The sequence below is a fragment of the Lissotriton helveticus genome, chromosome 3_2 (assembly GCF_964261635.1).
Source record: "Lissotriton helveticus chromosome 3_2, aLisHel1.1, whole genome shotgun sequence".
NCBI lineage: Eukaryota > Metazoa > Chordata > Amphibia > Caudata > Salamandridae > Lissotriton > Lissotriton helveticus.
In genome coordinates this window covers 418,102,421-418,126,631 of record NC_136062.1, presented here as the reverse complement: position 1 = coordinate 418,126,631, position 24,211 = coordinate 418,102,421, and the positions used below count along the sequence as shown (strand labels likewise).

The 24,211-nt window shown below is 48.1% G+C and overlaps 1 pseudogene; it reads left to right on the top strand.

Annotated features, from left to right (window-relative positions):
• The first annotated feature begins 857 nt into the window (after positions 1-857).
• On the top strand, positions 858-2,002 carry LOC144826164 (DNA-binding death effector domain-containing protein 2-like; annotated as a pseudogene).
• Positions 2,003-24,211: the final 22,209 nt, after the last annotated feature.

Genomic DNA, 24,211 nt, shown 5'->3' with positions numbered 1-24,211 from the left:
TGAATTACTAAAGAACATTTATATCCAGAGATGAGGTCAGGTCAGACCTGCTGTGTGCTGCTGAATCATCATCAGATCTGCTACCCATGAAATATTTCTTCCCCAGGCCCTTCTTCCAATAATGAAGCATAAATACCTCGGCCATGGCTTAAGCCATCCATTTTACTGAATATTTGAGGCACTGTTGAGATATATGTTTTGTCAGTGCCAATGGTAATTAGCAGTCTTCAAACCAGGATATTGCATTTTAAAATTGTTGTATTATTATTTCATAATCCCTTGTCGTCGTCTGTTGACCCCTACCCCTGCACCACTACTCTTACCTGCACAGGCCACTACAGCAATTTACTAAATAAAGTAGACAAGTTTTAGCGTCAGAGAGTTGTGCCTTTTTAGGTCGAGCCTAGAGCAGCGCGTGCGCTGCTAGCTCGAATTTTAGTAAAGGGGTAAAAAAAAGTGCTACCAGATGCTGCCATGGCCGGCCTAGAGCTTGAGTGCATGTGCGCGGGTGCGCTCTTTGCGTGCCTCTCTCCGCGCTACAATCCCCTCCCCCATCACAGATCTCGTCATTCTGCTTCCTCATTAAGTGCATCGCGATCACTTACACTTTCGCACACAACTCCCTGATTCAGGCTACAAGTCTTAACGATTTAATGTGTTTATTTTTTAAAACTTTTTTTTTCTTTCCAGATTCTGCTGTGATACACCTCCGCATTCTACTTCTACTTTTGTCCATCGACTGCCGCAAGCTGGTTGTGCAAATTTTGGATTTTGTTTTGGGCTTTTCCCTACTCTTTCTATAACATTCTTTACAAGCCCACTGTTTCCTTTAATCTAAAGCTAGTAAGGCTGGCATCATGTTGCCTGCTTATGGGCACTTCTGGGAAGAGGACGAGTGCTTAGAATATTATGGCATGATCTCTTCATCAGATGATTGACGTGATAGATGCAAACTTGACCGAAAGTGACATCGACGTCCTCTCCTTTCTTATGGAGGAGACCCATTCTTTCACCCACCCTATGAACCCCGAGCTGTGGGCTGTGGAGGATGAAGGAGTCCAGCACGATGCCTTGGTGGCTGCTAGGCAGTGACTGAACCGCCGCCGGAGCGGTCACAGCCAGGGCAGAGAAGCAAGTTAGCGCCTGGGAGCCCGCATTTTCAGACCGAGGAATGGCGTCAAGCTGCTACTGGAGCTTGAAAGGAGAGGCAAATGCGACAAGGGAATTTTCAGGCACATCCTGCAGTTACTGCATGTTCTCAACAGGCATGATCTACTTCACTATGTGACCCTCAAGAGGCCCAGAACAGGAAACTAGAAATGTGTTAACAAGTAAAACACTATCTGACTTGATTACATCCCTGGCAGTCCCACAGGGTCATACTACCGAAGTCTATTCATACTATAAATGTAAATGTTTGGGCTCTAGAGGAATACTAAACCGGCATTGAGGATATCACCAAGAACTCTCCCTCACGTGTTTGTCAGTTATTTTAATGCTGTGGTCTGCACCAACATGTTGATATGAATGACCATTTTCTATTCAGACTCCCTCCTTGCTTCCCCCTTCGCCACCCACCAAAAGCCCAGTTTAATTTTTTTAAACGAGTATCTAAACTACTAAACAGTGATAGAGATTTACGTAATTCGCGCAGCATTTTACTTAATGCCATATCAATCTTCCATGCTATGTTATAATGGTACTTTTTGAGTTGTAAACGTTCATATGAATTCAGCAAATAATTCCATGATTGTTATATTGTTATGTTATGTTATTTACTCTTTTATAGCACTCGAATCACTCTGAGGCATCTCATTAAGAACCAGGACCGTTAGTAAATAGCTTTTCCTTCTGTTTGGTTAATCTAAAAACTTAATTTTGTCCTATTTTAGTTTCTCCAGAGCGATACACATATGGGCCTTCAGTCAACTATGAACAGACCATGGATAGCTGTCTTAATTCGTCAAATGCACAGGGCGATCACTATGAAGGTGTTTTCTAATTGTGTGCTGGTTTTGAGCTTACTCATCAGTTGGTGTCAACTGTTTCAGTTTTTTAAAAACGTATTTTCTTTACTCAAGGGGTACTTACTGGAATGTATTTGTGCCCTGTATGTTTTTTTTCCCCTCATAAACTTAAAGAAGCTGCTTGTGATCTGCCACCCGGTTGGTGGCTGTTTTGCCATATGATAATGGGCAGACACTTATGTTTTCAATGCTTAACCCTCCCCCCCCCCCACCACCACCACCCAAACACAACAGCAGCAAGAAAACCAATGTTGGCGCTCGAGCACTTACTGAGCTGGAAATGTCATTTTTCATAGCAAGGTTAAAAGCAGTTATTGTCCTGCTAGTTCTGTAGAATGTTATTTACTTCATAGATTAACATGCCTGAATCTTTCCTTTCCTCAAGATGGGGGTACCTTTAAAAAATATTGTCCTAACAGACCTAGAATACAATTTAGTAACATATCCTAGTCATTATCTAAAAAATAGCCAAACCTGGGAGACAACTAATCCCTCTGCAAGCTGCCACCCCAGTTCCTAAAGGGTGTGGAATACAAAGAGGACTCCTTCTCCTTTGTGAATTAGTAACTACCGTAACTTGGGAGTCGGAAACGGACCGGATTTGCAGTTGCAAAAGATTGATACATGCCATACTGACAGGCCATGTGTGATTTGGTATGGGATGGAAACATTATTTAGCAATTTCATAAACCTTCAACGGATAGCAAAATGGACTTACTATCTATGAAAAGGGTTTTTTGTGGTGGGGATTTGGCAAATCCCAGGGTTTTCAACCGTGAACTTCCTAAACAAATCTGAATTCCACTCCGTCTTAATGACAGCCATTTGCCATTCCCCTTACAAATAGCATTTAGAAACTTTAAGGGGCATATTACCAACAACTAGCGATAATTATCGCTATGTTGGCTTAGTGGCAATAATTTTATCGCCGTGTTGCGGCGATTGTTATCGCTTAGGAGCCTTGCTATTATCAAGGTTTATCTCCTAAGCGATAAAAATCGGCCGAAATGCATGAATATCGCTGTAAAGTCAGCGATATTCATGCATTACCGAGCTAATGCTCTTAGCCATGTTATCCACCTCCCATTGGATAACATGGCTAAGAACTGCTCAGGGCAGGTGTTAGCTTTTTGAGATATTCACGCTTAGCGCGAATATCTCGAAAAGTTGGTAATAGGAGATAGCAATGTTAGTGACTGTTTCCAGTCGCTAACATCTTGGCACGCCCACTTTGCATGTCATTAGTGATAAATTTCTCTGACATGCAAAGGGGGGCCCAAGATGGTCGCTATCTCCTACTAGCTGTCGCTAACTGGTGTTAGCGACAGCTAGGTAATAGGGAGATCATTTTATCTCCGCTTTCTTGGCTTTTAAAGCCAAAAAAGCGGAGATAAATCTGTCGAAAGGTAGGGCCAAATTCGACCAAGAACCCTTCAGTATTTGCCCGGCGTTAGCCGCCTCTCATACCATTCGAGATTACCAAACAAAGAGGCAGGCGCTGGAGACAGAAGGCAGGAAACAGGAGTTTAATCCGACGGAGCAGAACACGTCAAATCAGACAACAGGGTATCTTCTCGAGGTGCTCTAAACGCATCCTTGAGGCCTGGCCTCTTATACACAGGTTTATTGCTTTATTACATGAAACACATTCTTGTCAATACTTGATGTACGGAAAGACCTCCTCGGAATCCCCGCTTCACCCCCGTTCCCACACATATTTACAGTAGAGTTCCCACCTCAACCTCAGCATGTGGTGGTTGTCGCACAGCTGGACATTCTGCTGGGAACGGGAAAGTGGGCGATCGGTCGGATCTGGAGGTGTGAGGGTATTGATTAACCACCGCTCCTTTGATGTGAGGCGAGGTCCTACTGTAGGGGGCAATAAACTGCATCTGTCGGGCTAGGTGATGGCCTGGGATCGGGCTGGACAATCGGGCAGGGAGGAAGAGGTTATCAAAAAGGGGCCTGTTCTTTGAATGAGATGAAAGAGCGAGGGGGTTCAGCACGGGATGCGGCTTAGAGACAGGGTCGCGCTAGAGGTTCGCTTATGGCCCAAGCAGGAGAAACCGGGGGCTGTCGGGGCGCGGGGGAATGCTTGCGGGGCTGGGTTGTGAGGGGGAGAGGCGCGCAGGCTATTGGCAGTGGGCAGAGAGGTCGTGACACAAAAATGGCTGCCACCTACTTTCGCGATGGGGCCTAAAAGGGACAAGATGGCGTGGCTACTGTTTTCATGGTTGTCGCTCTACTTTCAACAGTGGCTGTGGTGAACATAAATGAACGCCGCTTATGTATACCGAATTTAGTCATTTTCCACAAATCCCTTGATAATATGCCCCGGAATCGCACTATTCTGACAAGTACATAACACCATTCAAGGAGACAAGCCTTACTCCTGAATCTGGGGTTAGCGTTGTTATGTGAGTACGCAGTGGGTTTGAGTTGTTGTGTGAGTGGAGAGTGAGTTAGTGTTGTTTGCCCCCTAAAATCGGAATGTTAGTGCCAGGAACACAGGGGAAATTTGTGCTTTTGGACTTTGGTTGGGGCTCCACCTTCCTTGCTTTCTGTATTTTTATACTAATAATGAATAATACTATATTATTCAATATTAGGGTATACAAAAAAAGAGGAGTACAATTAGCTGGAATATAAGCCTACCTGCGACCTGAGGAAAGTAAAAATGCTTTTAACCAGCGCGGCTGGTTCAGGTAAGAGCGGTGAGGCCGGCGGTGGTGTGGGGCGAGGCGGGGTAGGGGGGAAGTTGAACTATGTTGGCATAGGGGAAATAAAATAAATAAATAAACCACTTACCGCCGGGTCTAAGGTAAGTGCCTTTATTCATTTTCGCTATCCCGCCGTATGTCGACTTCACCCTCGCTCTGCCTCACCGCTCTTACCTGTACCAGACGTACCTGGCTTTTAAATGTAGGCTGTGGGAGTGCTTGCGGGTGAGAGTGTGTTTGTGTGAGAGACTGGGGGGCATATTTACAATGAATTGGTGCACCGCGGCACCACCAGCAATTTTGCTGTGTTGAGCTGTGTCAGTTAAAACAAGCATTAAAAATGCAATAGGTCTCACCTTTGATTAAGTTGAAGCAATTTGCTTTGCTATACAATACCATTAGCAAAGCAAATGGCTTTACCTTAATCAAAGTGGGGAGGTAGCACACATGGATGAGCACATCATGGAGGAAAGTGGGAGGAAGCACACAGGGTGAGCACATCACGGAGCGAAGTGGAGAAGAAGCACACAAGGGTAAGCACATCACAGAGGGAAGAGGGAGGAGTACACCTGGGTGAGCACATCACGGAGGGAAGTGGGGAGAAAGCACACAGGGTGAGCACATCACGGAGGGAAGTTGGGAGGAAGCAAGCAAGGGTGAGCACATCACAGAGGGTAGTGGGGAGGAAGCGCACAGAGTGAGCACATCACAGAGGGAAGTGGGAAGTAGCACACAGGGTGAGCACCTCACAGAGGGAAGTGGGGAGGAAGCACGCAAGGGGGAGCACATCTTGTTCTCCTTCTCCTGTGCCTACCAAAAATGAGCGTGCCTAATGTAACTGGTGCTCATGTAAAGCACCCCAATATTTTCGTTGACTTCAATATTTAACCAGCAAGCATCCAAGCTAACATTTTGACAGCAGTGATGCAAACTCTGCATCTAAGCAGGTCACATCTACAGGGATTGGCTGCATCCTCCGTAAGTGGAAGGGGGGCTGGTTTCCGCCATACGTGGGGGAAGAGGGCTGTGTCTCCATGGAACCCCTGAGACTCACGGACACCAGACTCACAATGCAAAGCATGCCCCACCTATCTTTAGTTCCGAAGTTACTGTCATTTCCCCAATGACCTGCAATCATCACGTGAACAGCGAGGGGCCGCAGTGAGCACCTTAGTTCTCTACAGCTGTTTGGGGCGGCGCGAGGCAACACCACCCTGAATGTAAAGATGTTTTGAGCTGTTCTACAAAGAGGACACTAAAACCTTGGAGTGGGGATGGGGGGCTTAAAATTCACACTGTGGCAGAACATCATGCTACGCATTGAAATCCACGGGGAACAGGGGGCAGCTGCGGAGGTGCCATAGATGACACTTTGCAGATTAAGGAGCCCCATTATTGATTGGAAGGGAGGGGGAGGGACAGTAGAGAGAGTGAGGTTGAGGAGCTACTAAAGAGAAACAAAACAAGCCTCGATCTCTTGTTTTTATGGGGCTTTGTGTTTAAACACATGGCCCCATAAAGGTAAGAAACCTTTCACAACAGAAGGAAAGCAGGCAAGCCTGTCCAAATGAGCTGTCTGAAAAAGCCAAAAGTACACATCATGAAAAGCTCTTTTCCAATGGCTGGCCACCGTTTAGCATGAACGGTGACGCCAGCCAATGGAAATGAATGCGGCGGGGCTTAAAGTCCTTTACCAAAACTCCTCAAAATCACTAAATCACGCCGAGTTGCGCATGTGCCCAGCAACGCTAGCCGAGACCTAAAAACTCAGGGATGCACTGCATTTACAAGAATATGGTGCAACCCTGTGTACTATGCTGCGCCGGTACAAAAGAGCAGTCTTGCGCCAGCTCAGGCACCCTTACACCATGGTGCATAGATTCCTGCATTGCAGGGATGATTGTAGTGCAGGAAGGGACAACTTCCTGCACAAAAATAATCATTAATGGTGTTTTGCTCCTTCTATGCTTGCTGCAGAATGCAACAAACACATAGAAAGAGCAAAAACACGAGGAGAAATAAAAGTATTTCTCCTCACTGCGCCACTTTATTGCCTACCCTGGAAACGCATTCGTTTTTGGTGCTGCATCAAATTTATGAATTCTTGTAAACCTGGGACCGTGTGAAAAAGCCATGGTTGTTGCGTGGGAACACTCACAGCAAAACCCATGACAGGCTTCTCTGACACAGAGTACTGCATGAAAGAGGGCTTTGTGTGGCTCTGTAAATATTGGCCAGCACACAGCGCCAGAGAGTAGCGATTGGTGAGCTACATCAACAATCAGGCGGCAGGGAAATTTTTCAACTCGAAAGAGTGGTTTTTGTTTTAACAGGACTTTTACTTTTATATTTTATAGTATATATTTTTTGTCTACGCTAGATGTTGGAATTGGAATTGTAACGATTGTAATTGATCATACAACAAACATTACTACTACTAAAAATACCCCCTAGTTTGCTCGTGTTTATCTTTTCCAGCACACTCACAATTCTCAGGTTGTTTCTGCAAAATCTGACCTCCAAGCCTTCATTCTTAGGCTTTTTGAATACTTCTTTTATATTGAGTTGCTTCTGTTGGCTGATTCAGTAACAGAGGTTTTCTATTCAATTGCATCAGTTCGTTCCTGGTAATTCACTACCCTAGTTTAAAAAAAGTCCATTTAGGAGATCAGATGAATAACTTTATTTTATGGACATCAAATTCTACTGCATCTCAAGTAGCAGTATTTTGACTTCCGAGCCCACATCCACAGGCTCAGTGGATTGAGTTCTCCCATACCCATGTCTTTGAAGTTTGTCTTGAATTCTCACCACATCCACAATTGCATGGGTACACAAACCGCAAGCAGCAGGGGTAAGCAGTGCCCAAAGTGTAAAGTCTAAATTCATTGTAAATCTGGAGCCAAGGGTCACACATTCTGCATTGGTATCTCCAGAGCAGTAGTGGTTAGTAAGTGGTTCACAAGGGGCCACCATTGCCCCTAGAGATCTTCAGGTTCCCCCAAGCTCTCACCATACAGCAGGGGTCACTTCAAATGACGGACAAGGAGCACATGTCACATTTAAGTTCAAGTTCAGAAATTTGTATAGCGCACTACTCACCCAGAGGGTCTCAAGGCGCTTGGGGGAGAGGGGGTACATTACTTATCGAATATCCAAGTTTTTAGTTGCTTTCTGAAGGAGAGGTGGTTCTGTGTAAGGCGGAGGTGGGTGGGGAGAGAGTTCCAGGTTTTGGCCGCTAAGTAGGAGAAGGATCTTCCCCCCATGGTGGATCTATGGATGCGCGGAATTGCGGCCAGGGCTTGATTGGACGATCGTAGTTGGCGGGTGGGGGTGTGGAAGGACAGTCGCGTGTTGAGGCATTCGGGTCCTAGGTCGTAGAGGGCTTTGTGTGCGTGGGTGAGGAGACGGAACGTTATTCTCTTGTTGACGGGTAGCCAGTGAAGGTCTTTCAGGTGACCGGTGGGGGTCCACGGGAAGATTTTTTTGAGCATGCGTAGGGTGTTGAAGCATGATGATGAGACGGCGTTGACTTGTTTGGTCATCGAGAGGGAGGAGTCCAGGATGAAGTCCAGGTTACGTGCGTGGTCCGTAGGTATGGGTGCGGTTCCCAGGGCCAGTGGCCACCATGAGTCGTCCCAGGCAGCGGGGGATGAACCTAAGATGAGGACTTCCGTTTTGTCCGAGTTTAGTTTTAAACGGCTGTTCTTCATCCACTCGGCTACTTCTTTCATTCCTTCGTGTAAGTTGGTTTTGGCGGTGTTTGGGTCTTTGGTGAGGGAGAGGATCAGCTGGGTGTCGTCTGCGTAGGCGATGATGTTGAGGTTGTGTTGACGTGCTATGGAGGTGAGGGGGCTCATGTATATGTTGAAGAGGGTGGGACTGAGTGATGATCCTTGTGGTACGCCGCAGATGACTTCGGTAGCCTCTGATCTGAAAGGGGGGAGGCGGACTCTCTGGGTTCTTCCGGCGAGGAACGAGATGATCCAGTCCAATGCTTTTCCTTGTACTCCGACATTGCTGAGGCGTTGTATGAGGGTGCTATGACAGACTGGGTCAAAGGCTGCAGAGAGGTCTAGTAGGATGAGGGCCGCTGTTTCTCCGTTGTCCAGTAGAGTTCGAATGTCGTCTGTTGCTGCGGTGAGGGCGGTTTCGGTGCTGTGTTTGGCTCGGAAGCCAGACTGTGAGGGGTCGAGGGATTTGTTGGATTCGAGGAAGGCGGCGAGCTGACTGTTGACGGCTTTCTCAATGACTTTGGCAGGGAATGGGAGGAGCGAGATGGGGCGGTCGTTCTTAAGTTCAGTGGGGTCTGCTGTGGGTTTCTTCAGAAGGGCGCTGAGTTCGGCATGTTTCCAGCTTACTGGAAAGGTAGCGGAGTTGAAGGAGCAGTTGATGACGTCACGGAGATGGGGTGCGATAATGGAGTCTGCTTTGTTGAAAATGTGATGGGGACATGGGTCGGTTGGCGATCCCGAGTGAATGGAGTTCATCAGGCGGACGGTGTCCAATTTCCAATTTCCAATTTAAAACATTTATAGAGCGCAGCGTGCACCGTACGGTTTCTTGGCGCTAGTGGAGAGATCAGCAACTAAGGCAAAAGAAACCTGTTGTAGAAAGAGGGGAAATTACACGGAGAAGGCCTGTTTAAAAAGAAACGTTTTTAGGTCTTTACGGAAGGTAAAATAATGAGTGGCAGAACGAAGGTGATCAGGGAGGGAGTTCCAAAACGTGGGGGCCAGGGTAGAAAAATTGGTTCCACCCCACTTTTTGCGTTTGAAATGTGGGATTTGAAGGAGAGATTTGGAGGAAGAGCGAAGCTCTCTAGTGGGGACATATTCTTTTATTAGCGAGGAGATGAATGCAGGGGCAGTGCCTAGATGGGCCTGGAAGACCATGCAACCGGTCTTAAACAGTGAACGTTCCTTAACAGGAAGCCAATGAAGCTCCCTGAGAAGAGGTGTGGAATGATGATAACGTGGGAGACCATAGACCAACCTGGCCGCCTGGTTCTGGACCATCTGGAGTCTCCGCAGGCTGTAAGCTGGAATGCCGTTGTAGAGGGCATTAGCATAATCCAGCCGCGATATCACCAGTGCGGCCATGATCAGCTTAAGTGCCTGTGGGGAGAAAAAACGGGAAACAGTGCGGATGGTTCGAAGGGTGAGGAAACAAGAGGAAACTACACCGCTGATTTGTGAGTGAAGGGTAAGCTGGTTGTTCATTTTAACCCCCAGTGTTTTAACTGTGGTTGAGGAAGTGGGGGGAGGACCAAGAGAGGAGGGCCAGAAGAGGGAGTTCCAGGGACTGGACGAACCACCAGTGAGAACCAACTCGGTTTTGTCCGGGTTCAATTTGAGATGGTTGTAGTTCATCCAGTCCCTGATGAATGTCATCGTGGACTGGAAATTGGAGACAGAGAGAGGAGAGGAGGATAGGTCGAAGATGAGCTGGAGGTCGTCGGCATAATTGTACATGGTGACCTCCAGCTGCTGAAGAGCGAAAATAAGAGGAAAGATATAAAGGTTAAATAATAAGGGAGAAAGGGAGGAGCCCTGAGGAACACCACAATTGACAGGAAGAGGTGTGGTCGTGAAGTCTCCTAGCCGGACCGCCTGGGTACGGTCTCTCAGGAAGGAGGAAAGCCATATCAGGGCTGAACCCTCTATTCCAGCCGCCTTGACACGGGACAGTAAGATGGTGTGGTCCACCGTGTCAAAGGCGGCGGAGAGATCGAGGAGTACCAGCGCCTGATGTTTGTTATTATCCATACCCTTCCTGAGGTTGTCCAAGACCGAAACCACAACTGATTCGGTCGAGTGCCTGGGACGAAAGCCAGCCTGGCGGGAGGCCAATCCCCCATTAGCCTCTACGTGGGCGCTGAATACCGCGGTGGCATGGCGTTCCAGCACCTTGCCCAGGTAGGGCAGCAGGGAGATGGGGCGGTAATTGGCTGAGATAGACGGGTCCGCGCCAGGCTTCTTTAAAATGGGCACTATAGTGGCTGATTTGAGTGCCGGGGTCACTACTCCCTGCGCAAGGGAGTTGTTGAGGAAAATAATGGGGGGTTCGGGGCAAGAGGAGTAGATTTGTTGCAGGATTCGTGCCGGACAGATGTCTGCTGGAGAACCCGATTTTACTTTGGGGAGTATCTCCCGGAATCTAGCCTCAGTAAGGGGAGGGATAAAAGTAAGGTGACTTTGAACAGTGGGAGGGGAGGGATCAACAAAGGCCGATGAGGGGGGGGGGATGTTAGACTTGATAGTAGCGATCTTCTCCAAGAAGTAAATATTGAGTTGGTCACATAGTGACTGGGATGGAGCGATTTGGGGTGAAGCTCTATCGAAGTAGGCCAGGTCATTCACTATACCGAATATTTCTTTAGGTTTGTTTTCGGCTGACAGTATTTTTGTTGAAAAATAGGTGGTTTTAGCGGAGAGAATTGCATTTTTGTAATTGGCAAGTGATTTAAGATAGAGGGTTTTTAATGAGGGGCAATAATTTTTCCTCCACTGCCTCTCTGCCTGTCGAGCAGTCAGTTTAAGTTCTTTTAGGTGGTCGTTAAACCACCTGTTGGAGTCCTTGGGTCGCCGGATGGAGATGCGACGCAGGGGAGCCACTGAGTTGCAGCCTCCAGTCAACCAGGTGTTAATAGCGTTGACTTGAGAGTTGGATGAAAGCCCGGAGAGAATCGGAGTGGGGTTCCGCAGCAGGGACGACAGGGCAGGAAAATCGACTCTGTTCCAATTCCGCGCCCAGGTGTTTTTGGCGTGTGGGGCTTTAAATACGGGGTTGTGAGAGATGGTGAAAGAGATGAGGGCATGGTCAGACCAGAGACAGGGGGATACGGTCACCGAAGATATTGGAAGATTGAGGGACCAAACCTGGTCAAGTGTGTGACCATGAGAATGAGTGGGGACAGTTATGTGGGGGACAAAGTTCAAAGAAACAAGAGATTCCGCAAACTCTTTCGAAGCAGTGCACTCCGAGGGATCCGAGGGCCAGTAGTTAAAATCTCCTAGCACCAGAACCGAAGCGTAATTGACCACCAAATTGGCCAGCAGGACTTGAAATGCTGGTAAGAACAGAGACGAAAACTGGGGTGGGCGATACATTAAAAGACAAGTAATAGGAGGGGAAAAAGAGAGGGAACGGACTACAAGGAACTCAGTGGAGGGAATGGGAGGAGAGGGAAGGATTTGAAAGTTTAACTCCGACCGAGCGATTAACGCCACACCGCCACCAGCCTTGCCTGCCGGACGATCGGCACGTAGGGCAACGTAGGAAGGGGGGAGGGTAGCCAAGAGAACAGGAAGGGAAGAATCACAGAACCAGGTTTCAGTCAAGAGCAGTAGGTCAGGCTTCTCAGTATAAAGCAGGACGAACAGCTCATGATGGTGCTTGACCGCTGACCTGGTGTTAAGTAAAAGAGCAGATAACGACGGAGTAGGGGGGAGAGGGTCAGGTAGAGAAGAGCAAAGTGGCAGAGGGATCGATCGAGAAGGCGGCGATGTAGAAGTGGAAGGAGGGACAAGCCCTACAGAGGCGATGTGCCTACGGACAGTTTCTGAGAGAGGCCAGTGGCCTTGGAGGGTGGTGAGCTCCTCAGAAGAGTATGATGTAAATTTGGCATGGGGTCATGCCCCTTGCCCCGTCCGGCCACGGACGGGCGCAGACGGGCGTGCCTTAGGCGCGCCTTTGGCGCGCAAACGGCGCGCCCGCTGCGCACGTCCGCTGCGCGTTCTAAAAGACTAAAGGTGTCTTCAGTGGTGATTGGGTTCCAGGCGCAAAGGTTGTTAGAGGGCGTTTTTGGTTCAGAGGTGGGTGGAGTGGACTGGTCATCGGACTGGATTCCAAAGCTGTTATGTATGTCGGCGATTTTGTTGTGGAAGAATGAGGCCAGGGAGTCGCAAAGGTCTTGGGAGGGAGTGATGTCATTGGAGCCGGCGGTGGGGTTGGTAAATTGAATAGTTGAATAGTTCCTTGCTGTTTTGGGCGTTGTTGTCAAGGCGATCCTTGATTGCTGATTTCTTGGTGAATCTGATCAGTTGGTGGTGTTTGCGGGTGGCGTTCTTGAAGGTGGCCAGGTTGTCAGTGGTTGGGTTTTTTCTCCAGGTTTTCTCGAGGGTACGACAGAGTTTTTTGGATTTCTTAAGGTCATCGTTGAACCAGGGGACTTTTTTGCTACCTTGCTTGATTTGATGGTTTTTCAAGGGTGCTAGTTCGTCAGCGCTGTGGGTGATCCAATGTGTGAGGTTGGTGGCCGCTATGTTTGGGTCTGATGATTTGGCGGGAGGGTTTTGGTGAAGCGATGTGAAGAGCTGGTCGGTAATAATTTTGTTCCAGTTTCTTCAGGGAATAGGTTGTGGGGGGTTGTGGGTCGTGATCTTTTTGTAGTTGAAGTGAACGCAGCTGTGGTCCGTCCAGTGGAGAGCTGTGGTGTGATTGAAGGAGATGTGCTTGCTGGAGGTGAAGATTGGGTCGAGCGTGTGTCCGGCATAGTGGTGGGGGTATTGACAAGTTGTTCGAGTCCGAGGTTGGTCAGGTTGTCCAGAAGGGTGCTGGTGTTGCTGTAGTTTTTCTTTTCCAGGTGGTAGTTGAGGTCTCCCAGTAGAATGTAGTCCTCAGAGGGGAGGGCGTGTGGGCTGATGAAGTCAGTGATGTCTTCGCTGAATTGTGTGCGGGGTCCTGGTGGTCTGTAGATGAGGGTGCCTCTGAGTGTGGTCTTGGGGTCGGTGTGGATCTGGAAGTGAAGGTGTACGGCGGTAGTGAGGTAATCGTCGGAACTGGTCGTGATGCGGATGGTGTTCTTATGGACGATGGCGATGCCTCCTCCTGTTTGGTTGGTGCGGTCCTTTCGGATGATCTTGTATCCGTCCGGGATGGCACTGGCGATGTCGGGAGCTGATGAGGCGTTCATCCAGGTTTCTGTAAGGAAGGCAACGTCCGGCGAAGTAGTGTCGAGTAGGTTCCAGAGTTCAATGGCGTGTCTGTGGACCGAGCGGGTGTTGAGCAGGATGCACTTTAGGTGGTTAGTGTCGGAGCTCTGTTTGGAGTTTGTGGATTTGGTGTGGGTCCTGATGCAGTCAAATTTGCAGGAGTGGCAGGTGAAGGGTCCATGTGTGTGTCCTGGGGCGGCTTGGTAGCAGTTTGGTGGGCGGCCGGTGTTAAGGGCTGAGAGGGTTGCGGCGTCGTATGTTATGCGGGTGGAGTGGAATTTGCATTGATTGCATTCAAATTGTGCCAGATTGAGATCGTAGTACTGCGCTGAACTGTTTACACTGCCTGCATACATATTGTGCCAAATTGATATCGTAGCACTGCGCTGGACTGCTTCATTGGCTGCATTTAAATTGTTCCACATCGTAGCGCTATATCGTAGCGCTATATCGCATTGCCTGAGTGATTTATTCGCCTGGTTTTGCTTTTGTTTCTGCCATTTTGTTGTTTGTTTGCCTCCCAGCCCGTCCCTCCACCCCGCTCCCGCCTCCAGGGGGTCCAGGGGGTCTGGCGCTGGGCGCAGTCCAGGAGCGGTCGGGCGTAGACGGGCTTACCTTTGGCGCACCTTCAGCGCGCATAGGGCGCGACCGCTGTGCCTGAGCGCTGCGCGCAAAAGCATCTGTCATAAGTGGTTAGTGGAGGGGGGTGGGGCGAGGGAGGAGCAGCTGGGAGGCGGGAGCGGGGTGGAGGGACGGGCTGGGAGGCAAACAAACAACAAAATGGCAGAAACAAAAGCAAAACCAGGCGAATAAATCACTCAGGCAATGCGATATAGCGCTACGATATAGCGCTACGATGTGGAACAATTTAAATGCAGCCAATGAAGCAGTCCAGCGCAGTGCTACGATATCAATTTGGCACAATATGTATGCAGGCAGTGTAAACAGTTCAGCGCAGTACTACGATCTCAATCTGGCACAATTTGAATGCAATCAATGTAATAGTCCAGCGCAGCGCTACGATACCAATCTGCCTCGATATTAAAGCAGGCAATGTAGAAGACCAGCGCTGCGATAGCAGGGAGCGTGGGGAGCGACCTCCTCTGCAGGAGTCAGGATGGTCACAGCGCTAGGGCAGGCAGGGCGTTTCCTATGCTATCTGTGGGAGGGAGGAGCAGCTGGGAGGCGGGAGCGGGGTGGAGGGACGGGCTGGGAGGCAAACAAACAACAAAATGGCAGAAACAAAAGCGAAACCAGGCGAATCAATCACTCAGGCAATGCGATATAGCGCTACGATATAGCGCTATCATGTGGAACAATTTAAATGCAGCCAATGAAGCAGTCCAGCGCAGTGCTACGATATCAATTTGGCACAATATGTATGCAGGCAGTGTAAACAATTTAGCGTAGTACTACGATCTCAATCTGGCACAATTTGAATGCAATCAATGTAATAGTCCAGCGCAGCGCTACGATACCAATCTGCCTCGATAATAAAGCAGGCAATGTAGAAGACCAGCGCTGCGATAGCAGGGAGCGTGGGGAGCGACCTCCTCTGCAGGAGTCAGGATGGTCACAGCGCTAGGGCAGGCAGGGCGATTCCTATGCCATCTGTGGGAGGGAGGAGCAGCTGGGAGGCGGGAGCGGGGTGGAGGGACGGGCTGGGATGCAAACAAACAACAAAATGGCAGAAACAAAAGCAAAACCAGGCGAATCAATCACTCAGGCAATGCGATATAGCGCTACGATATAGCGCTAAGATGTGGAACAATTTAAATGCAGCCAATGAAGCAGTCCAGCGCAGTGCTACGATATCAATTTGGCACAATATGTATGCAGGCAGTGTAAACAGTTCAGCGCAGTACTACGATCTCAATCTGGCACAATTTGAATGCAATCAATGTAATAGTCCAGCGCAGTGCTACGATACCAATCTGCCTCGATATTAAAGCAGGCAATGTAGAAGACCAGCGCTGCGATAGCAGGGAGCGTGGGGAGCAACCTCCTCTGCAGGAGTGAGGATGGTCACATTTAAGCAATTTTGAGTCTTCATCTGCCCCATCCTTACAGACTGTGGTTAGCAAAGCAATGACCTTGCTCTATCCTCTGTAAGATAACATAGTTGACCATTCATACAATGTGCAGCTCGCACACTGGTTCATTGTCACTTGGTATCAAGTACGATGGGGTCTCTATAGAATTGAGACCAAAAGTGAAAGAGAGTGACGGACTTGTTGGATAGCACCTCACTTTATTGCTGCAAATACGTTTTCTAGAGTCTTGCACATCTCCTCCAGCACTTGTCACCCTTTAATGTCACTGAGCACAGATTACATTCTTTGTTGAACAAGAAAGAGGTGCACCAAAAAGATTACATTTTAGTCCATAGTGATTTCTTTAAAATGTTTCTTTATTTTAAATCACATCTGTGTAGAATGGGTGCAATTGCACAGTCAATGCACAATTATAGGACCCAAAATAGAAGAAAGTATGCAGTGTATCACAGGCACACCTCCCACAAATCAAGGAATATATTTGATAGATGGCAGATTACTTCCTCTTACCATATGTACATTTAGGCATTAATGGTGTCATCACCTCTCAGAACAAAATGCACCAGTGGGCTTACTTGTGTGAGTCCCACTGGCCCAAAAGTTGCATTTGTTACAGTCACTAACCGGTTCCCATCGGGCCCTCACAGTGCCTTCACCTGGTGCCTCAGATCCAGTTCTCACACTATTTTTAACTTCAGCAGACCCCTGTTAGAAATAGTGTCTCTAGTTGGCAGAGTATTTACCTTGTGCAAGAAGGGACCCATAATCCTAGTCAAGGTAAGTTAGTTACACACAAAAGATAACCTGTGCTCACCCGCAAGCCAACGAGCACCCAGGCTTATCTCTGAGGGCAATGTATAAAGTATTTGGGCAGACACACACACAGTAACACATTGACAACACCACAAAAGTACTCTACACCATTTAGAAAAATGGCCAATATTTATCTTAGTAAAACAAGACCCGAAAGACAAAAATCCGTCTCAGGTTATGAATTTTTCAGGTTAAAGAAATTTCTAGTTCTTAGAAAACAATAGCACTGATTGGGGCTATTGAGTTGCGCTTGAATAGAACGAATCCAAAAGTTCAATCCGACTTCAATGGAGCGCTGGCCAGATACAAGAATCCTGCAGACCCCTTTAGAGTACCTGGATATGCTGTAAATCAATAGCCGTGTGTGGTGCGGAGGAGGTACGGCATCGCTGATGCCGGTGATACTTCTGTTCCTTAAGGCGGTGCAGGGTGGTTGAGCTTACCCACTCAGGGACGATTCGTTAAACAGAGGAGATGAGCGTTGGTTGTTTGTGCCAGGCCTCTGTTCCTGAAGGTGATGCGGTGTTGATGATACGTTGATGTCAAAATCACTCTGCTACGATTCTTCAGCGTCAATGTTGTTCCAATGGATCAAAGGCTCAGTGTCATTCGAGATTCACACAGGGCCTGGAATGCGTCAAAGGTGAGGTGGAGCACCAAGGACAATGGTGGCGTTTTGTCGAGATTTACACTTCGGCACTTCTTCAGAGGCACTGCAGCAAAGCAAGGGCTGTGTGGCAGACAAAGTTGTTGCTTTGACATGCAGCATCCATGGCTTCTGGGCAGGCAGCAGTGATATTCGAGCTGCACAGGAGGGCGCCGGCTGCGAACCCACACTTTGGAGTTGATGCATCTATCTCTTGGTTGCAGCACCAAATCCCCCCCCAAGGGCCTGGGTTTGGCACAACTTGGCAGGTCAGGACTCACAACAGGGCACCCCGATGCTTGTAGTAGGTGAAGTCTTTGATATGCCTGCAACTTCAGCAAAAAGAGACAAGCTCAGTCAAGCCCTTGGAGAACCTAGAAAGCAGGATGCAGAGAGCAAAGTCCAGTCCTCTCACTCCCAGGATAGGCGTAGCAGGCATGTTCTTAGTATGTTATGTCAGATGTCCAGTACTTATTCACATTTTGGCATCTGAAGTAGGGAGACTTCAAAGCAAGGTCTGTGTACTGCACAAGGCACTGTGCTTCCTTGCCCTGGCTCCAGGCACACTAAAGGGAGTGGAGACTTCATTGTGTGGTTACAGGCATAGCCCTATTTAGGTGCAAGTGCCAACTCCTCCCACCACTCTAGCTCGGGAAGGTTCATCAGACTGGTGACGGGCCATCAGGATATGCAGGACACACCTCAGCTCCCTTTGGTTGTGGCTGTTCAGAATGAATTCACAAAGACCAACTGTCATCCAACTCAGATGTGCATTCTTGGGACAAGTGGAGGCACTGAATGGTTAGGTTAGAAAATGGTAACTTGTTGAAAGAGGCACTTTCAGACAATTTAAAAATCAACTTTGCCAAAACATGTTTTTATAAATTGTGAGTCCAGAGACACCAAACTCCAATTTTATATTTATTTATTTATTTATTTGAAATCTTATATAGCGCGTGGTTACCCTTGGGCATCCCAGTGCTTAACCAGACAGCAACGAAACCAGGAACCAGATCAGTTACATCACATGGGGAATAAATGTGTTTTCAAAAGCTTCTGAAAACGAAGAGTGCAAGTCTCTAAGCGCATCCTCAATGGAAGCGCATTCCAGAGGGTGGCTGTGTGAACCGCAAATCTTCTACCCCCAGTACGAGCCCTATTGACCCTAGGGACCTGAAGCAGATGTTTCTGATCAGAGCGCAGAGCTCTGTTCGCCTTATATGGCACCACTAAGTTCTTTAAAATGGGAGGTCCCCTCCCCTGGAGGATTCTATGTGCTGTACACAGGGCCTTAAATTTCACCCTCTCCCGCACCGGAAGCCAGTGCAATGACTTCAGGGCTGGTTTGGCTGACTGTCTCCTTGGCACGTTCGTCAGCATCCTAGCTGCGGCATTCTGTACCCGCTGAAGCTTACTAAACGTAGCTTCTGGGGTCCCAAGGAAAATGGCATTGCAGTAGTCAAGCCTTGAGATGATCAGACCCTGGATAAGTAACTTCCTTGATGCCAAAGGGAGAAGGGGCAAGACTTTACGGGCTGAACGGAGGAGCCCGAAACAGACCCCTGCCGTTTTCTTAGCCTGGGTCTTAAAAGAGAGGTCTTGCTCTAACCACACCCCCAAGCTCTTGATCTCCTGCTTGGGGCTGGGAAACTCGCCCAGGCCAGATGGTCGAAGGGAGTTAGGGAATCTTATGCCCTAGCAGCATTATATCGGTCTTAGACCCATTTAGTTTAAGCGCAGATTCGCACATCCAAGCATGCACTTTGGCCATACATAGGCGCAGCGAATCCGGGTTCTTCACCAGTTGGGACAATGCAACCACCAGCTGAGTATCATCAGCGTAGCTGACGATTTTTATCCCAAATGGGGCTACCACATCCTCCAGGGGGGCCATATACACATTAAACAATGTGGGGCTCAAAGAGGAGCCCTGTGGCACCCCACACTGGAGGGGGATGAATGTTGACCGCTCGCTGCCCTCCCAGACCTGATAAGTCCGACCACACAGGAAAGACCGTAGCCACTGCAATGCCACCACCACAACCCCCACATTGGACAGCCATTGGGTCAACACTTGATGGTTCACAGTGTCGAAAGCCGCACTGAGGTCCAGGAGGATCACTGCCACTGACCCTCCTGAATCCAGAATGCTCCTGGCTTCCTCAACGACTGCCAATAGGGCGGTGTCAGTGCCCTGCCCTGGCCGAAAACCCGTTTGTGACTCTCGTAGCAGACCGTTGGACTCCAGAAAGGCTGACAGACGGTGATTAACCAGCCTTTCAGCTATTTTACCAAGTCCCGGCAGCAGAGAGATGGGCCTGAAGTTTCCCAAATCCGAAGGATCCAGATTTGGTTTCTTCAAGAGAGCCTTTACCTCTGCTCTTTTCCAGCTTGGCGGCACCACACCCTGGGCAAGGGAAGCATTAATTAAGTTTGTGACAGGAGCCGCGATGACCGAGGCCACCTGTTTCAAAAATCTCATGGGAGCAGGGTCACCAGGAGAACCGCCCTTCATAGACCCTAGCTCCTTCACGACCTCTGCCACAGATATTGGGCCAAAAATGTCCAATAGGGCTCGGTCTCCTCCTACCTGATTACCCATATCTGCGTTCTGCACAGACTGAGGCAACGCGCTTATGATATTCTCAATTTTCAAATGAAAATACTCCGCCAACTCCTTGCACTTCTCCGCGGGGCTATCATAAGTCACCGGGGGCTCCGGAATTTTAAGGAGCTCCTTTACGACTTTAAAAGTCTCTCTTGACGAGTTGGATGAGCTCTTTATTCTCTCTTCAAAGAAAAGGGACTTAGCACCACGAAGGGCATTTTTATATTCTCTAATTGCTACACGGTATCTCTCCCGACTGGCCACCCCCCAGTCTTTCCTCCAGGCCCTCTCAAGCTTTTTGCATCCCTTCCTAAGGAGTCGCAGTTCCGGTTAATACTATGAGAGAGAACGCATTCTCTTTCCCCTCTTTGCCACTCTCTTTTTTGGGAGGATGGCATCCAGGGAATTGGTCACCCACAGATCGAAATCCCTGTCGGCTACAACCGGGTCCGTGGCTAAAGGAGGACAAGAGTCCTCAAGTTTAGCAATCCAGTTATCCACTGATAGCCTGGAACAGGCTCTCTCCCAGATATGACCCCTTTGAGGAGGGGCAGATCTTAGATCACATGGCAGAATTACCGGGACCAGAAAATGGTCTGACCACGGCAGGGGGCAGGCGGGTAGGGCCTTAAGGTCCAAGATATTCGAAAAGATGGGATCGAGAAGGTGGCCCTTCATATGCGAGGCTCCTAAATTGCTTATGCTAAGATTATAAGCTTTCAGGTCACATTGCAAATCAACAGCCACTGAGTCCGCTGGATCATTAAAGTGCAGATTCAGGTCCCCTAGCACCATAAATTTAGTCGTAGCAGAGGCCAGCAGCGTGACTGTTTCCATTAGAGAGGTGACAAAGCTGCCCAACCACCCCGGAGGTCGGTATATCAAAACACCCGATACTGTTACCGTAGGGGACGTCCGCATTGAGAACTGGCAGTTCTCCCAGTCCTGTACATCGCTGATCTGGGCCCTACACACAAACCTATCTCTGTATATAATGGCAATGCCGCCCCCACGTCCCACAGGTCTATCAAGATGGTATATTAGAAATCCTGGGGGGAGGGCTCGGGCTATGTCCACATCAGAGCTAGCTGTAATCCACGTTTCCGTCAGAAACAGGATGTCCAGGTCATGATCTTGTATCGCAAAATTAATTTCAAGAGCATGACACGGAAGGGATCTACAATTCAACAGAGCCATCGAAAGGGCGTTCTTTCCCTTATCGGGTTGAATCACCTGACATGTCCTACATGCAGAAAAAAGGTTAGAACCTTTGTGAATATACTCACATGATAGATGTTTAGGTATACGTAGTGACATAATGGCCTCCCGAGAGTAAGTTCTCCGCGTTTCTGGTAGTTGAGCCAAGACTCCTGGCCCTAGGCCCGTCTGGGCCCGGACGGGCACAGACGGGCTGGACTCTGGCGTGACTCCGGCGGTGATCCGGCGTTCCTGCTGCGCATGACCGCTGCGCGTCAGCATGACATCCTTAAGAGGAGGTCGAGCGTCCTGGGCGCTAGAGCGTGCACTACACGCCCGGCGTCCTTCCCTCACCCAATATGGCCGCTAAAACTGCTAAGCTGCCGAGAGGCAGAGACAAGGGACACGGGACCCGCAAAGCGCGGTGAATTCAACATTTGAGGTGCAAGTATGAGGAGCGCCCCATAAAAACAGGGGAAAATGAAATAAAAATTAAAGCAAATAGAAAACGAGGAGCTTTTAAAAACGCCTGCAATTCAGGTGAATAGCGCCACAATACGCGCAATGTGGTGTGACCGCTCTGGTCAGGTCAAGGTGTTCTCCAAGTTTTTCGTCCAGCAAGACAGAGCCCCTAAATTTTCCTTCCTTACGAGGAGGTCGAGCGTCCTGGGCGCTAGAGCGTGCACTACACGCCCGGCGTCCTTCCCTCACCCAATATGGCCGCTAAAACTGCTAAGCTGCCGAGAGGCAGAGACAAGGGACACGGGACCCGCAAAGCTCGGTGAATTCAACATTTAAGGTGCAAGTATGAGGAGCGCCCCATAAAAATAGGGGGAAATGAAATAAAAATTAAAACAAATAGAAAACGAGGAGCTTTTAAAAACGCCTGCAATTCAGGTGAATAGCGCCACAATACGCGCAATGCGGTGTGACCGCTCTGGTCAGGTCAAGGTGTTCTCCAAGTTGTTCGTCCAGCAAGGATTTGCAGATACACTAGCAAGATGTTACAAGGCGCTCCAATTCTAACCTTTGGGAGAGATAGGCCTTGCTGTAGTGAAAACGTATTTAGAGATTTGCCACTACAAGGACATTTAAAACTCACAAGTACATGTCCTACCTATGAAATACACTGCACCTGCCCATGGGGCTTCTAAGGGTCTAACTTAGAAGTGCCTTTAATCGATTAGAAAGAAGGTTTGAGGCCTTGCAAGTACGTGGACTTGCCAGGTCGAAATGGCAGTTTAAAACTGCACACACAGACCCTGCAGAGGCAGGCCTGAGATGTTTAAAGGGCTACTTATGTGGGTGGCAGAATCACTGCTTCAGGCTCGCTAGTAGCATTGAGTTACAGGCCCTGTGCACGTGTAGTGTACTGTACTAGGGACTTATTAGTAAATCAAATGTGCCACTCATGGAGAAACCAATCGTGCTTTATTTTAGAGGAGAGAGCATATGTATTTTTACACTGTTTAGCAGTGGTAAAGTTCCCAGAGTCCTATAGCCAACAAAAAGAAGGTCCAAAAATAGGAGGTAGAAGGAAAAATGTTTGGGAATAATCATGCAAAAAGGTCCAGGTCTAACACCCCCAAAATCCACAGCACAGGAAACTACCAAATTTAGACGCAACCAGAATCAAGAGGGTTGGAATCCATGGCCAGAGGCAGATATCACCCTGCAGCTCTCCAACTCCAGCTGGCACCAAGTGCTGTAATCAAATCAGGTTCATGCAGGCCAGTAACCCTGGCTGCACCATGCTGCCTTCTGATGGATGGGCTAGGCATGGCAATTTCACATCATGTACAAATGGCTATAGGTGAAACAAATAGGAATTATATAGTGGCCATTCAACTATAGTGAAGCTGTCAGAACAGAAAAATGAAGCGGGAGAAATCCTTTCAGGACAAGAACCCTCACTCACCAATAGGTGACATGCTTCATCATATGGGTTCCCTCCTCACACCTGGATTGGTAGGTCCAAAGTGCCGGCTACGACTCCCCAACGGGGAGGAGCTGTGGTGTTTTCTCAGAGATGAGCAGGGGAAAGAGGGTGAATGAGGGGCAGAATGCAAAGAAAAGGTGAGCAAATCTATCAAACAGGGGTCCACTTAATCTTTATTGGGTAGCATCTGGGATAGAATCTAAAAAAGGACAGGGAATTATTCAAATATATCCCTCACAAGGGTCAATGTTTTTCGAATCCGGAGGAAGAAAAAGAAAGGCATAAGGACGTGACAGAATGTTTAGAGAAAGGAAGAATTGCCTAACAAAGTGGTGCAAGTAATTTAAAGGCAAAATCTAGTTTCATTCCCCAAACATCTCATGATGCAATAGATACATTCCAGGACATTATATTAGAGGAATTAAAGAAATTACAATCAGAAGCTCCCAATCTAATGAGGAATAACATGACGACAAGTAAATGGAAGGCCATCAAAGACCTCAAGAATGACAAGTCTTTTGTAATCAAACCCTCAGACAAGTGTGGAAATGTAGTATTACTAAACAAAGAACAGTATCTGAGGGAGGCACACAGGCAATTGTCCATGGAGCAATGTTATACACTAGATCGACATATGAGGGCAGTGTACAAAGTTTTTACTAGTTGAAATGGTAGGACAATGCAATTCTAAGAAATCAGGATTTCAAATACATGTATTCTGAATTTCCAGAGTTACCCACTTTCTATCATCTTCCAAAAGTGCACAAAAATCAGAAGGACCCCCACGGTTGTCCTATTGTATCGCCAAAAACAGCTTTTTCGCAAAAACTTCGATGTGCATAGATTGTTTTCTCAACCCTTTTGTCAAGAACCTCAGTTCATACGTAAAGGATACAGAGGATTTTTTAAGGATTATTGAGCATATCCAGAGGGAACAGAACATGCTACTAATTATGTTAGACATAATGAGCCTTTATATGTGCATCACTCATGAGAAAGGACTGACTGCAATACAATTCTCTTTGAATGGAAGAGCTCTCAAATTTCAAATTTTAAGAGCACATGAATGAATTAATTTCATTTTGTTTAAATAACAATATTTTTTTATTTGCAGGAGACCTTTATCGTCAGCAGCAAGGGACTGCCATGGGAACATGCTTCGCCCTAGTTATGCAAATGTATTTGCTGGTTTGTGGGAGTAGCATGTGGCTTGGGCGTACACAAATGAGAAATGGATGAACAACATAGCTCTATGGGGTTGTTATATTAAT